At 37.7% G+C, this 15,199-nt stretch overlaps 1 protein-coding gene across 1 annotated transcript in view; it reads left to right on the forward strand.

Annotated features, from left to right (window-relative positions):
- The first annotated feature begins 14,351 nt into the window (after positions 1 to 14,351).
- Positions 14,352 to 15,199, forward strand: part of OPRK1 (opioid receptor kappa 1) — a 40,372-nt gene continuing 39,524 nt past the window's right edge. The window contains exon 1 of the mRNA XM_074318774.2: positions 14,352 to 14,964. The gene's annotated coding sequence lies outside the window, so the exon portion shown is untranslated. The remainder of the gene's footprint in view (positions 14,965 to 15,199) is intronic.

Genomic DNA, 15,199 nt, shown 5'->3' on the forward strand with positions numbered 1-15,199 from the left:
TAAAATACTATTTTCAATGCATGATTTGTTGAATCTGCTGCAAAACCCAGGCATAAGATGGCCTACTGTATATTTATTGAAAAAAAATCTGCATATAAGTGGAAGCACAGAGTTGAAACCTGTGTTGTTTAAGAGTTAACTATATGTAAACTCTTTAACAAAATGAGAGAAGAAATACAATTACTACCAAGAAGCTAGACATTATCAAATAAGAAAAAGCAGATTTGAAAAACGATAGCATAGAAACTTTAGAAATAAACAATCATTAAAATTAAATACTCAGTGGATAGTCCAAACAACAGATTAGATACAGTTTAGATGGGATTAGAAAAGTGATTTGAAAGTACTTATAAGAAAAGTGTAAAGAATGTGAAGTGGAAATATTTAAGGACAGAATGGCTGAGAAGTATAAAAATATTGATGGAGAACATACAAATTCATAATCCAGAACATAATATTCTCAGCAGCAGAATTTTTTTTAAAGCCTCAGATAATTATAATTAAAGACCTGAAAAAATAAAGACAAAGATCTTAAAGGCAGATGGAGAGTAAAGACAGATTACTACAAAGGAATGAGATTTAGCCCATAGCTACTTAACAATGAAATCAAGGAGGAAAAAGATATTTTAAGACAAATGAAAATGAAAGCACAAAGATGAATAAATCTATGGGACACAGCCAAAGCAGTTTTAAGAGGGAAATTTATAGCAATACAGACTTACCTCAAGAAACAACAACAACAACACAAATATCTCAAATCAACAATCTAACCTTACAACTCAAGGCACTAGAAAAAAGAAGGACAAACAAAACCGAAAGTAAATAGAAGGAAAAAAATAAGATCAGAGTGGAAATAAATAAAATAGACTGAAAGAAGAAAAAAAGAACAATAGAAAAAATCAATGAGATCAAGAGCTCATTCTTTGAACAGATAAAATTGGTAAGCCTGCAACCAAATGCATCAAGAAAAAATAGCGAGAAGACCCAAATAAATAAAATCAGAAATGAAAGAGGAGAAGAGACAGCTAACACCACAGAAATACAAAGAATTATAAGAAAATATTACAAAGAGTTATGTATCAACAAATTGTACAACCTAAAAGAAATTGACGAATTTTTAGAAACATGCAATCTTTCAAGACTTAATCAGGAATAAACAGATAATTTAAACAGATTAATTACTAGTAACAACATCAAATCAGTAATCAAAAAACTTCCAACAAATAAAAGTCTTCAACCAGATGGCTTCACAAGCAAATTATACCAAACATTTAAAGTAGAAGTAACACCTATCCTTTTCAAGCTATTCAAAAAAATTGAAGAGAAGGGAAGGCTTCCAAACTCATTTCACAAGGTCAGCATTACTGATACCAAAAGCAGAAAAGACACTATAAGAAAAAGAAAATTATAGGACAATATTCTTGATGAACATAGATACAAAAATTCTTCAAAAAAAAATATTAGCCAACAGAATTCATCAATGTATTAAAAAGAGCATACACCATGATCTAGTGGGATTTATTCCAAGGATGCAAAATCTCTTTGACACCAATTATGAACTACCAGACAGAGAAATTAAGAGAACAATCTCATTTACAATTTCATCAAAAAGAAAAAAATACCTAGGAATAAATTTAACCAAGGTAATAAAACACCTGTACTGAGCAAACTATAAGACATTACTGAAAGAAAATAAAAATAAATGGAAGGATATACTATACTCATGGATTGGAAGAATCACATCATTAAAATGTCCATCTTACCCAAAGAAATACAAATTCAATGCAATAACTGTCAAAATACCAGTGGCATTTTTCACAGAACTAGAACAAAGAAACTTAAAATTTACATGGAACCACAAAAGACTCTGAGTAGCCAAAGCAATAGTGAGAAAAAAGAACAAAGTTGGAGGTATCATGATACTGATGTAAAACTATACCAGAAGGCTACAGTATGGTACTGGTATAAAAACAGGCACATAGATCAATGACAATGTGCAATAAATTTTTATTTAGACATTCACTGTATTTTTTTATAACACCTCATAATTTAAAAAGTTGGTTTGTCAGCAATTCCAGACAGAGGAATGGAGAGAGAAAATTTCAATATTGTCCTATAATCTATCTATTCATTACTTTTTTATATTGCATATTGGAAATCAATTTCACACTGCTGCTTCATTTTAGACGCTGTTTAAATGGAATTAATTCTGCACAAGATGTATCTTCTCATGAAATAAGAACAAACAAGAAATTTTACATATTTAAAAAGGAAACTAAAATTATTCCATAACTAAATTTATGTTAGTGTCTTTGCCAGGAAAAAAAAAAGCCAAGATCATAAGCAAATGAGACTAAAATGAGTGTCAGTCATTTGAATATCAAAATTTAAGATAAGTGTGTTTCAGAGTAGTATTCGTTCCTGTATCTTCAGACCTTCTGCAGGAAGGTGTGCACTTCTCCACAATAGGCTTCTCGAGATCCAGAGACAGTGAAAGTTCCAAGGAAACACTTGGAAAAACATTAATTTATAATACAATTCTGGAAGTTGAATTCTGGTATGAGTAATGTAATACTTCTCTTTACAAAAGAGACTACTATATGAAAATTTTATATAGTATTGTTTGTAATTTCTATAAAAATATAAAACAAGCAATTGTTGACTTTGTTTATTCCGTATTCAGCCACTGTATGGCATAAACAAATGAAAATGCAATCTTTTGCTCCAGAGCTGAATGGTGCAACTATTTTAGAGGAAATCCCTGAAGTTTGATTTGTATCACAAGATACAGCATTGTTTCTTCTTCTTGGGAAGACATTAGAGATGTTCTGTTTCCTTTCATTATGGTATTTCTCTTTCTTAAAAAATAGCGTTTTTACTGAGATTGAATTCACATAAAATTTAGTCATTTAATATGTGCAGTACAATGTTTTTAGTATATTTACTGAGTTGCATAACTATGACTACAATCCTAAAACATTTTCATCACCCCAGAAGAAACCTATACCACTGACAGTCATTCATTATTAGCCCCTCCCATGCCTCAGCAACCATTAATATACTTTCTGTCTCTGTAGATTTACCTATTCTGGATATTTCATATAAATGAAATCATGTAGTATATGGTCTTTTGTAATGGGCTTCTTTTACTTAACATACTGTTTTCAAAGCTCATTTGTAATGTAAAATGTATTAGTATTACGTTCCTTTTTTTTCTGAATAATATTCTTTTGTGTAGATATAGGACATATTATTCATCAAATCCTTTGATGGATATTACAGTGGCTTCCATTTTTTGACTATTATGAATAATATTGCTATTAACATTTTTGTACAAGTTTTGGTGAGGATATATGCTTTTATTTCTCTGGAATAAATTTAGGAGTGGAATTGCTCGGTTACATGGTAACTATATGTTCAATATTTTGAGGAGCTCCAAAACTGTTATCCAAAGGGGACACCATTTTACATTCCCACACCATTTTATGTTCCCACCAGCAATGTATAAGGGTTCCAATTTCTCTGAATCTTCTCTGACACTTGTTGTTATCTTTTTTATTATAACCATTCTAGTGTGTGTAAAATACTGTCTCATAATTCTGATTTTAATTTCACAAATGATTAATGATATTGAGCATCTTTTCATGTGTATGTTGGCCACCATAACTACGTTATTTGGGAGTTCATCCTCATGCAGCACCTGCAAAAGTTGGGATATCAGATGTGTGTACAAACTCCTTCCAAGGAGATATTAGTGACTTGGTTTTATTGTTAGAGCAGACCACAGGGAGAAGATGGAAGAAGTGTCTGCCCACTATCCTAGTCTCTAGGCAGGATCACAGCCAGCCTGATAACATTAGAAGATGGCCATCAGGTATTATCTTGTATAATAAGCAATTAGAACCCTTTCGGGAAAAGCCTGGGAGATGGCTGTTTTTGCTCGCTCCCTCTTCACTGAGCCCTCAGGGGAATAGTCACTGTGAATGCTTATGCACCCATTAAGAACTGCTTTTTCATTTACTACGCATTGTGGGTCTCATGGATCCAAACCCATTAGCTTACAGAGCTAGGTATTTGGAGGGGGGCTCTCAGGTGGTAATCTTACTTGCTGAGGTGCTTGATGTGTAGTCCAAACAGGGAGAGAATGGGAGTTAAGTGCTCCCTCCCTATTGTATGGCATTGTGCTGGGGGTGGGGATTATGGTGAGAGTGTCTTGACCTTTCTTATCTGTTTTGATGTGGATATTTTCTCATTCACCCCATGTGCAGGCGTCACTGAGCTAGTTTCTGGATTTATTTTAGAGGGAATGTGTAGTTGTAGATTTGGTACATCTGTGGGAAGAGGGAAGAAGTTCAGAAGCCTACTATGTTACCATCTTGGTCAAATGCTTCAGGCATTTTAATCAGTGTCATAAGAATAGAAATTAATTTTTAAAATCAGAACAGAGAATTTTTTATATTACCATTTAAGAAAAATGTCTTTTAAACAATTCTTAGATCAAAGAGAAAATATAAACAAAAATTAGAGAATTTCCTGAAATTAAGTTGTCTAAATATATCCCTTTTATAAAGGAGTTTAATATACATGTATGTTTTTCAAAATAATTTCCACTATGACCATTGGTCTCTGTTTCATAAAATATATTAACTAGCTCTTGCACAACAGACAATGAAACTGCAGTTCATGCTTCAGTGTTAAAGCAAACACTTAACAGTCTTCTCACATTTTAATTTCACCGTTATGACTCATCTCTGCTTTCATTCAAACTAAAATTTTTGTGCAACCTGGGGAGGTGAAGAGATCACTGGGTGGGATACAAAAGAATGATTCTATTCCTAGCTCCTCTACTTATTAAATGATCATGGTTATGTGACTTAACCCCTTGGAGCCTGTTTTAAATTATAAAACAGAGATAGTCACAGTTATTCTGCATAAAGCACAAAGAAGTTATTATAACCAAATCAGATATTATCATAGGAAGTCCTTTGACAAAAACAAAAGACTTGTACAACTTTATGATATTATTGCCATCATCACACACAAATAATTAATATGCTGCACAGATTTCAACATCAGAATAAAATGGTACCTTTGAAGTAAAACTGGATTTAAATTCTGCTGTATTATTGAAAATATTTATACATGAGTTCTATTTTAATTTACTTTTATCTCTTTACTAAAAGTAATATTTTATAGTAGCTACTCCCTCTGTTGCTCAAATGTCCTTGTTTTCACATTTTTTTTAAACTGGCGGGTGGGGAGTGAGAAATCAGGAATAAAATCAAACAGAATTCACCTCTGTGTCACCTGAATAGTTTCTTGTAATTATCTTTTTCTTTCATAGGGTAGATTATTCAAACTTTTTTTTTGTAGTTTGTAGAACTAGATTTTGAGTTTCTTTTTAAATATCACTCATTCGATGTAGTCTAAAGCTTTTAATGGTACATTCTGTAAAAATTCCAGAAATTAGAAAAGATCTCTTGTCTTATAAGACAAAGGAGTCAGTCAGAAATGATATTATTAGATGTCATGAGCTATTGAGGCTTCTCCACTCAGGACTATTTCTAGACTCTAAGTACTAACTGAATAATTGTGAAATTTATTGCAAAACAATTGACATTTTTGGCAAGCACTGCCTTCAAAGACAAAGCTTATACTCAGTCTAAACTCTCTGGAGTCATGAACTCTTAAGTTTTGTTAAGCTCAGTGAGCTTATTGATATTAAATGTACACAATGCTATGTAGGATTCAAGGGAATCCATCAGCTTGTTTTCTGTAGATTTATTATCTTTTGAGTTCTATCACTTTGCTCATTATTTTGAGAATGAAGATTGGTGCAGTCACTATGGAAGGCAGTGTGGAGGTTCATCAAAAAATTAAGAATAGAATTACCGTATAATCTAGCAATCCTTCTCCTGGGTATCTACCCAAAATATCTGAAAATTTTTATCTGTAAAGATATATGTGCTCCAGTGTTCACTGCAGCTTTATTTACTGTGGCTAAGACATGGAAACAACCAAAGCATCCTTTGATAGATGATTGGATAAAGAAGATGTGGTATATATACAAAATGGAATACTGTCCTGACATAAGAAAAGACAAAATAGTGCATTTGCAACAACATGGATGGATCTTGAGATTATAATGCTAAGCAAAATGAGTCAGACAGAAAAAGTCAAGAACCCTATGATTTCACTGATTTGTGGTATGTAAAACTGAAAACAACAAAGGAATAAGACAAACAAATGAAAAAAACAAAAACTCATAGACACAGACAATAGTTTAGTGGTTACCAGAGGGTAAGGTTGGAGGGGGGTGGTAGATGAGGGTAAAGAGGATCAGATATATGGTGAGGGAGGGAGAACTGACTCTGGGTGGTGAACACACAATGTGATGTATAGATGATATATTACAGAATTGTACACTTGAAACCTATGTGACTTTACTAACCATTGTCACTCCAATAAACTTTAAAAAAAATAATAATTTTGCTTTAAGAAGTATGTAACAAAAAGGAAAAGAAAATGCTATTAACGTTGGTAAATCAAATATAACCAGTCTCAAGTTAATGCTCCCTTTCATACACACGCTAACCTTGTATCAGCACCTTCTCTGGCTCCAAGCCTATTCATCTACTTTTGCTTCTTTATTATGAAATGTAACATATAACCTGCCATTATTCCTAATTAGTCAATATATGTGTTTTTGGATGTCAGATACTATATTGGGGATATCAGTAGTAATATCATTATGAATATTTACTAAATCAAAATGCTTTTCAGTCTTTGCATAGAGGACAGTGGATTTGGGGAGGTCAAGTGAACCAAGTGAGCAGGGAGGATGGGGGTTTGTGTCTTTGGGATGCCCTGGCAACACTCTGGGGGTTCTCCATAGCCTCTCCTGAGCCAAAGAATAGCAAGGCAGAAACAGGTTCTTCAGGGACTAAGTAGTCCCTCAGTTCTTGAGAAATCAGTCATCCTGAAAACGAGCAGTAGGTCATTCCTTCAGTTGTCGTGGTTTGTAAACCTGCCCTAAATTTCCTTGCTTGCTGGGTTGAGAATCAGTAGTTACAGTTATTCTCAAAGATTAAAATCTCCTGACCTTTTTGCACCCCCCCCCAAAATTCATGTTTTTATACATGAAGTGAAATCATGAGTCAACCACATGAACACTTAATTTATGTGCTCATGTTTTAAAAATGGCCTTTCTAATTCAGGTCCCAAAGGATGAAGAGCTGAAGTGTCTTCAGCTGCACTCCAATCCAGTGTTTTCATGTACAGCGGAGCAATAAAGATGGACGTGGAGAGGCAGCCTCCTCTCCTCTAGACCCATTTGGGGTGAATTGTATCAGAGGTGGATGGATGGGTTCAGGAAATGTTTATGAAAAGAATCCCCAAGGAGAATCCCCTCTTACTGTGCCATTTCTAAGCCACATGAGGAGCATACAAACACTAAGAAAGAGCATCATTCCCAGAATAGCAGTCTTAGTAACCATTAATGAAAGGTATCTATTGGGGATGAGCTAGGAATATTTTTACGATAGAAAACAAATAAAAAAGAATAAAAGAATCCCTTGGAATTCTAATATGTTTCTGCAAAGCATATAGACAAGTAAAATTGTAGGAGATATGGTATCACTAAGAACCACATGAAAAAAATTTACTTTCCTGCAAATAATGCACATAAAGTCTAATCAGCTGAGACACAATGTGGTTTCAACCTGTGTCACCCCAGGGTTTGGGAGGATTGGATCAGCTGGCCATGGTCCTCCACAATAGCCAATGAGGTCACCCTTTGGTAAGTTATGGTCTAGTCATGACATATAATGTGTGAAGGTGACTATGTTTTAACCTCAGTAGAAATATACTTAATGTTGATGATTCAAAGGGTGAGGGAACCTGTGCTTGGTGCCTCCATGTTGGTGTTGTTTTGTGGCACTAATGAATTGTTTCATCCATTCCAAGACAATTCAAAGGCAGGGTCTTCCCTCGAAAATCAAGGTAGGGCAAGACAGCATCTTTGCCCATCCAATTAAGACATTCATGAAGACAGATGATCAAACAAAAAAGTGTAATCTTTCAAAATTAGCTTAAAGAAAGTACTTTCTCAACCAACTTCCTTCTGTATGGATGTGGGGTAAGCGTTACCAGGGCGATGTATGAGCTGTTACTCCCCAGCTCCCTTCTTGCATCAGAATGAGCACAACTAGCAAAGATCTCACATGAATTAGGGAATTTGGGTCCTGAGAGGAGACAGACAACACTTTAAACTTGGTAACAGAAAGAGTTTCATAAAGGGATATTTATAATATGAGGTGTGGGAAGAACTGAAGGAAATAACAAAGGATGAAGTCAGTACCCCAGTGACAGAAGCTGGGGGGAAGGGAAGGAGTTTTTCCACTCCTTGGCCTGAAGGGGCAAGAGGAAGGAGGAATTCTTGGAGTTTGGGGAGGCTAGCCAGCATACAGGGTGGGCAGGAACTTTGCCCTTCAGTAGGGCCCCAGAGTGCTGGTGGGAGGGCACTGCGACAAAAACTGAACTCCATTCTCTGCTTGCCCCATGATCTCTTCCCAGAGTACCTCCCATACCTGAACCCAACCAGAACCTTCCAGGCACAGAGCAGGATGGAAAAGGTAGAGAGTGGATATGAGGCGGCAAACAGAAAATACCTAATGGTTCTGAGGAAACAGAGAAGCTAGTGTCCTCATGCCCCAAGGCTGAGTCCTTGACTCCCAAACATCACATAAGCTGAAAGCCTGGGACCTTGTCTGACACAAAGAGGGAAACCACATCTCCGATGTGCACAGGTCTCCCACCCAGCAGCCAGCACAGATGGGTGGGGTTTTCTGTTCCCACAGTGTGCTATAAAGTAAGGAATAGCCTCAGGGCAAGGCCAAAAAAGGCAGATGTCTTTCACACTAATAATCTGACATAACCTTTTCTCCCAGCATAAGGGTTCCTTCAACAGAGAACTTTAATATCAATTGGGTCTTCAGACTTTCATTGTTTTATTGTCTGTTCATTTCCATTCTACTGCTCAAATATAAATAATAATTTAATTACATACAATGCTGGGACCACAGTGATTTTCCCTTTGTCAAATATCTTATTTACATTCTCTGTCCCGTGGACACTTGATTACCTCTACTTCCTGAAATTCTCTCCTCTCTTGATTTCTCTGAGCCTGTTTCTTTTTCTCTTCTCTCATGTACATCTATTATCAGTCTTCTTTGCTAGATCTCTATTAAATGGTAAGGTTTCTGCAGCATTTCTCATCAGCTTAATTTTCTTGCCATTCTAACCTTGGCACCCTTATTCTCTTGTGTGGCTCTAATTGCCTTTTATCTCTCTATCACTGAATATCCCCAACATTAAATAATATTACACCATGTACATAAACCAATGCCTCACAGGTACCTCAAATACAGCCTCACAAAACCCAAGCTCATTATGTTCTCCTCCAAGCTTGCTGTGATTTCTCCTATATTTTCTATTTTAGTTAATGGCACGGTCATTCACTTGGTCACTCAAGCATAAGCCTAAAGTAATTCTAGGCTTTTCCTTCTCCTTAACTTCCATATGCATTCAAGCCACAAGTCTTGCCAATTTAATTTCCTAAATTGTTCTCAAAACTATCATCTCCTCTCCATTTTCTAAGCAATTGCCTTGCATTACGGTTGAGTCATCTCTCACCTAGACCATTACAATAGCTTTACCACTGTTCTCTCTCCAAATGCACTGTCCTCAAACCCATGAACCACCAATTTTCACTCAAGGAATCCACCCACAATCCCAGCATAGCCCCTCAGTCTGTGCATCACTTGACCTGACTCTGTACTACCGTCTTCCTCCACTCTCCACCTGGCTTTCACCTTAGCACCATCAGTGCTGATAACACTGCAAACACACAACTATGTATCAGGCTTTCACACCTTTACATGTGTGCTTCCATACCTTTTCTTCCTGGTAAACTCTTCCTCAAATTTCAAACCCAACCTTGATGTCACCTTTCCTCTACTACCAGAGCTCATTCTGACCTCCTTTGGCCTAATTCTGCCCATACATCTATTATGCCATTTATTTCCTTGTTTTACCATTATTTCTTTCACTCCCCAACCTAGTGCCTGACATGGGACTGGCACTGAACTTTCAAATCGGTGGATTCAATTCAATCAACAGTTTCACTGTAACAAATTTTAGGTTTAAGCTCCAGCTCAATGATGATGGGGAAAGTCCTCATTTTACCCCTCATTTATGTAATGTGCAGGTATGTGGCACACTAAATGCCTTTTTGTTACAACAGTGCCCTTGCAGGACATTTGGTCCTGTCCAAACATTCATGGAGAAATTTGGTCCACTCCATAAGGTCTTTGGTATTTGGTCATATTTGGTCCTGTCCGAAATGTCCATAAGGATGTTTGGTCATCTACCTAACTCTATGTGCCATTACCAACTAGGCTAACAAGATAAAAAAGATTTATTATTGGCAATACATCCACAACACACTGGACTAATAAAACATAATAGTATTTTTATGTATTAATCCTATAAACCAAAAAGATAAGTAAACCTATGGGCTACCTGAACTTAGGGATATCTTCTAAGTGTGGACATTTTGGACAGGACCAAATATCAAGGACCATTTGACATGGACCAAATATACTCATGGTGTTTTTGATAGAACTAAATTTCAAGAGTATTTTTGTATGGACCAAATGTCTCCATGAATGTTTGGACATGACCAAATGTACCTTGTTCTAAGAGAGCATTAAGTTGATTCAATATGGAGCTCCTCACATCTGCTCTTTTCCCCTCTAATACATTCTACAAATTAAAGGTATATTTCAAAGATCCCAGATCTGAGCCTGCCACTCTCCTACCTAAGAGCCTTCAAGGGATGTCTATTACTCTTCAGCTGAAATCCAAAATCCGCCACATCTTTGTTAGGACCCAGTGTGACCTGGGCCTTGACTGCCATTTTATCTTGTGCCACAGTTACCTTGGTCACCAGGCTCAGGTATCTTCGCCTCTCCTCAAACATGCCCTACTCCTTCCATGTCCTTCACATATGCTGTTCCCTGCCTAGAATGGTCCCTTTCTGTCTCTTCACCTGGAAAAGTACCATACAGTCTTTAAATGTCAGCTTCAAAGCCACTTTATCAGCCAGGACTGCACTGATGCGTTTGTACTGAGTAAAGTTAATTGACATATGGTCTTCAAGGCCCCTAACAAACATGTGCAGGATGCACACCTGCAATTGCTCACAGGATGCCTTCATGCCAAAGACATGAAGTGGACTTAAATAAATATTTATCATGGCAATTTATTTACTGACGGATATTAGTAGAGTCTTAAAGAAGGGGAGCCATTTTGGCTATTCTGTTTATTAAACAATTTTCCTACATAACACTTACCAGAATTAACTGTATTTGTTAATAATTAATTATTCATAAATTTTTTTTCAATAATTTAGATTCTGTCTCTTACGCTTAATTGTACATTCCCTTTGGGAAGAGATTGTTTTGTCTTGTTTATTTATTGTTACACCCTCAAGTCTTGCTTTTTCATTTATCACTCGGGTACACTCAGTCATACCTGGTGAGTGAAATGATATGGAGCTGAATGAATTCTAGCTTTTTTAAGGCTGTGTTGGCTGCACCCGGGGTCTTAAGCACATGTAACTGCTCCCTTCAGATATACACTCATTGCAGGTTGATGTCCGTTGTTAAATCCACAATCCACAAGAAAGTGACTTGATCACAGTTTACCATCTATATGATGAAAATAACAAAGCACCGAACACTCAAAATGCTTCATAGCACTAACCAACAAAAATCACTAAAAACACATTTTCCAGCTTTAAATGTGCTTTACTTATAAGCATAATGTCTGCATTGAGCAGAATAGCAGATAAAGTGCTAGTAAGTGTAATAACACACGCTTTATATCAGTGTAGCGTACAGCATTCTGGTAGTTTATTTTTCCTTTCTATTTTATAAGATTCCCTCCAATATTATGATAAAATCTTGTACTCCTGACAACCCAACTCCACATGACCAGCTTTCCTCACTGTGTTGAGAGACACAGGTGAAGTTCCCCTGAAGGTTTCTTAATGCTCTGCACATTTTGGCTTCACTTTGTTTTGCTGTTAATTTGGTAAAAAACAAAACAAAACTACTTTTATAATAATTAGTATTTTTTGCCTTCAAAAGAGTGTCTCAACTAGTAGATGTTTCTTATCAATGATCAGAATTAGAACACAACTTATTGTTTAAAAGTCTCAGGCAGAATTCTGCATTCTGTCTTCATTATATGGGTATTTTCCCAGCAATACCCATTCACACACAGAGACTCACACACACATGTGTATATATATATATATATGTATGTGTGTATATATAGAGAGAGAGACAGATAGAGAGCGCCACAAAAATGTATACACATTTTAAGAAAGGAAAATAACTATTAAAATTTTAATACTCAATATACACCAATAACAAAAGATGATTACAAGTCATGTTTGACTACTGCAATTACAAGAGGGCTCAAAGTAGTTACCATCAGCATCCAGCCCCTTCTGATTATGGCAAACTACTGCTGGAGAAACGTTGACCAAAGTTTCCACTTATATACATTTTTTTGGCACTGTGTGTGTGTGTGTGTGTGTGTGTGTGTGTGTAGGTATATGTATATATAGTGTGTATAATATATAGTATGTGTATATATATTTAATATATATATATATATATATATATATATATATATATATATGTTTTTCACCTCTTTAAAACCTTACCTAATTTTTTTAAGTAATCCTTTTTTTCTCTTTCATTTTTGTCCTTGCTAACTACCCCCTCCTATATTTGTTTTGTACTTTGGGGAACAGTGGCTCTGTTTTTCTTCCTGACATGAAATTGTTCTGTTCAATCAGCATATGGACAGAGCCAGAAACACCTGTGTTAGAACCCAGCTCTGATATTACAAGCTGTGTGAGCACTTGAGTGCTAAATAAAAATAAAAAAAAACAACAACCAATGTGGCAAATGAGTGCAAAAGGAGGATAGGTATTGTAAATACAATTCAAAAGTGTGTAGCACAGACCAGTTGTATCTTCAATGCATGACATATAGATAAACAGACAAATAGGTCATAGACAGAAAAATAAATAGGTGAATAATTCTGCCCGTCCCAGATAATTCCCTTTAACATACTATTTTCGCTTTCTTTCTGACTTGGATACCTCTTTGTGAACTTCTAACAAAACATCTTGCTGGGCTGGGTTGGTGGTGGCATGTGATCCCACTGGCAGGAAGTGAGTCCCCAGACATCTTGAGGAGACTTGTCAGCCATCTTACTAACAGAGAAGGTCCTCAGATACGTGGAGGTCCTACCAGGCCCAAGGTTTTCTGAAAGCAAATGTCATCTTCTAGTGAAAGTTTGTAATCAGACTTAAAAGAACGACAAGATTTGATAATACTTATTTTCAAACTCCTAATGTGTCCAGGGTCGAAGGGATACTGTTGGATAAAGGGGAACTTCCCTGTTGTTCGTCATATCATACTGCTCAAAAGAGCTGTGCATATCCAGGCTGTGGGAAGACTCTGGTGGTCAAATCTTTTTTTGAGAGGAACAGTATCTTGAAAGAGATAGGAGCCCTCTTCTGCTGTCAGCCATGGATGGAATGACTGTATCAGCCATTATGGGGCCCTGGTGTGAGCATGGATGTGAGCTGTGGGTAACAGTGGGGAACCGGTGTTTGTCTTAAGAAGTCAGTCAATCTTAAACAAGGAATCCCTGTGGGAAATCAGGTGCTATAGTCTCCAGGCAGCCCACTCCAATACCCAATTAGGAAGGGGTATGTTCCCATTCTCCTTCAGGATCTCCACTTCAGTAGCTTAGTCCTGGTTCCCCTCCTCCAATCCACCTTTGCTATCCTACCTTTGGGCTATTGTCCTTTTGCCTGAGGGCTTCTCTCACCTAGCAGATCTGACAGAGATGCTTGGACTGGCAGAGTCATGCAAAGAATTTCTCTGTGAGGGTTCAGGTTCGTAGAGAAGGCTCTGTAGTCAAGGATAAGTGATGGCTGCTGGTATTAATTTAAGAGAAAGACATTGTTACCTACCTGGACCAACACTGAGACCTGAGTAAAGGAGAGTATCTGTTCTTCTGAAGACAATACCATCCAGTACAAGTAATACCAGTAAGGTGCAGTCTGTGTATTGTTGTCCCAGTTAGAGACTGAAAGGAACAGAATGCACAGAAATCTATTTATGTAGATTAAATCGTTAATATGTTATGATCTGTCTATTCTAATTGCATCATGTTGCTACTTTATTTGAATGGGTCATTCAAATAAAACTACGAGTTTTCTCCTCACCTGAAAGAAGTTGTGTGCTGAGAATCATGCCTACAATAAATTCTAGGCATATTACGAATAATCCGGATGCATGCTCACTAAATAGGCACACGTTTCCTTACTACTAAATCTAAACGGCACAGTGGCTCACTGTCTTAAAGCCGCTGGGAAGACTGCGGAGACATCCAAGAAAGACTGTAAGGCTCTGAGTTCAAGTGAAGGGTGAGCCCGCGGGGAGTTGGGGACGCTGAGCTGCCCCTCACCCCGGCCCGGCAGGTTGTGGGTGGGCGGGGCGCGACGAGGCCGGGGGTAGGGGGGCGGTGCTAGAGCGTCAGCCGAGCTCCTAGATCGCGCGACCCTTGCGCCTGCCACGTCGTTCCCGCGTCCCGCCTGGCTGAGCGTCGCCAGTTTCTGGGAGCCTCAAGCTGAGCAGCGGAGACTGCGCTTGGTTGAAAAAGCGCCCTTGTCAGAGCGCTGAGCAAGGGTCTAAGAACCCGCGGGGCTGCGGGTGTACGGCGACTACGAGGGCTGAGCGCGACCCGGTACGAGCGGTTCAGCACCGGCCAGGGCGCTCTTTGGACATCTCTACGGGTCTCCAGGAGCCTGAGGTGAGCTTTAGGCTTTGGAGGCTTAGTCCTTGGGAGGGAGGGCTCTGTGTTCTAGGTCTCGTGAACCTTGGGGCTCAGAGCTGCAGTTCCACCAGGGTCCATGCCTAATGAAATGGAGGGGCATCTCAGGAACTCAGGGAAAAGAGCGAGTGCTCTCCGCCCCACCCGCACCCCAGCGGTGCACCTTTCGGCCACGATGGCAGCTAGAGATCCCCCTACCTGTCCTGCTCTGGGG

The sequence above is a fragment of the Rhinolophus sinicus genome, chromosome 7 (assembly GCF_057876585.1).
Source record: "Rhinolophus sinicus isolate RSI-liver-muscle chromosome 7, RSI-T2T, whole genome shotgun sequence".
Classification (NCBI taxonomy): Eukaryota; Metazoa; Chordata; class Mammalia; order Chiroptera; family Rhinolophidae; genus Rhinolophus; species Rhinolophus sinicus.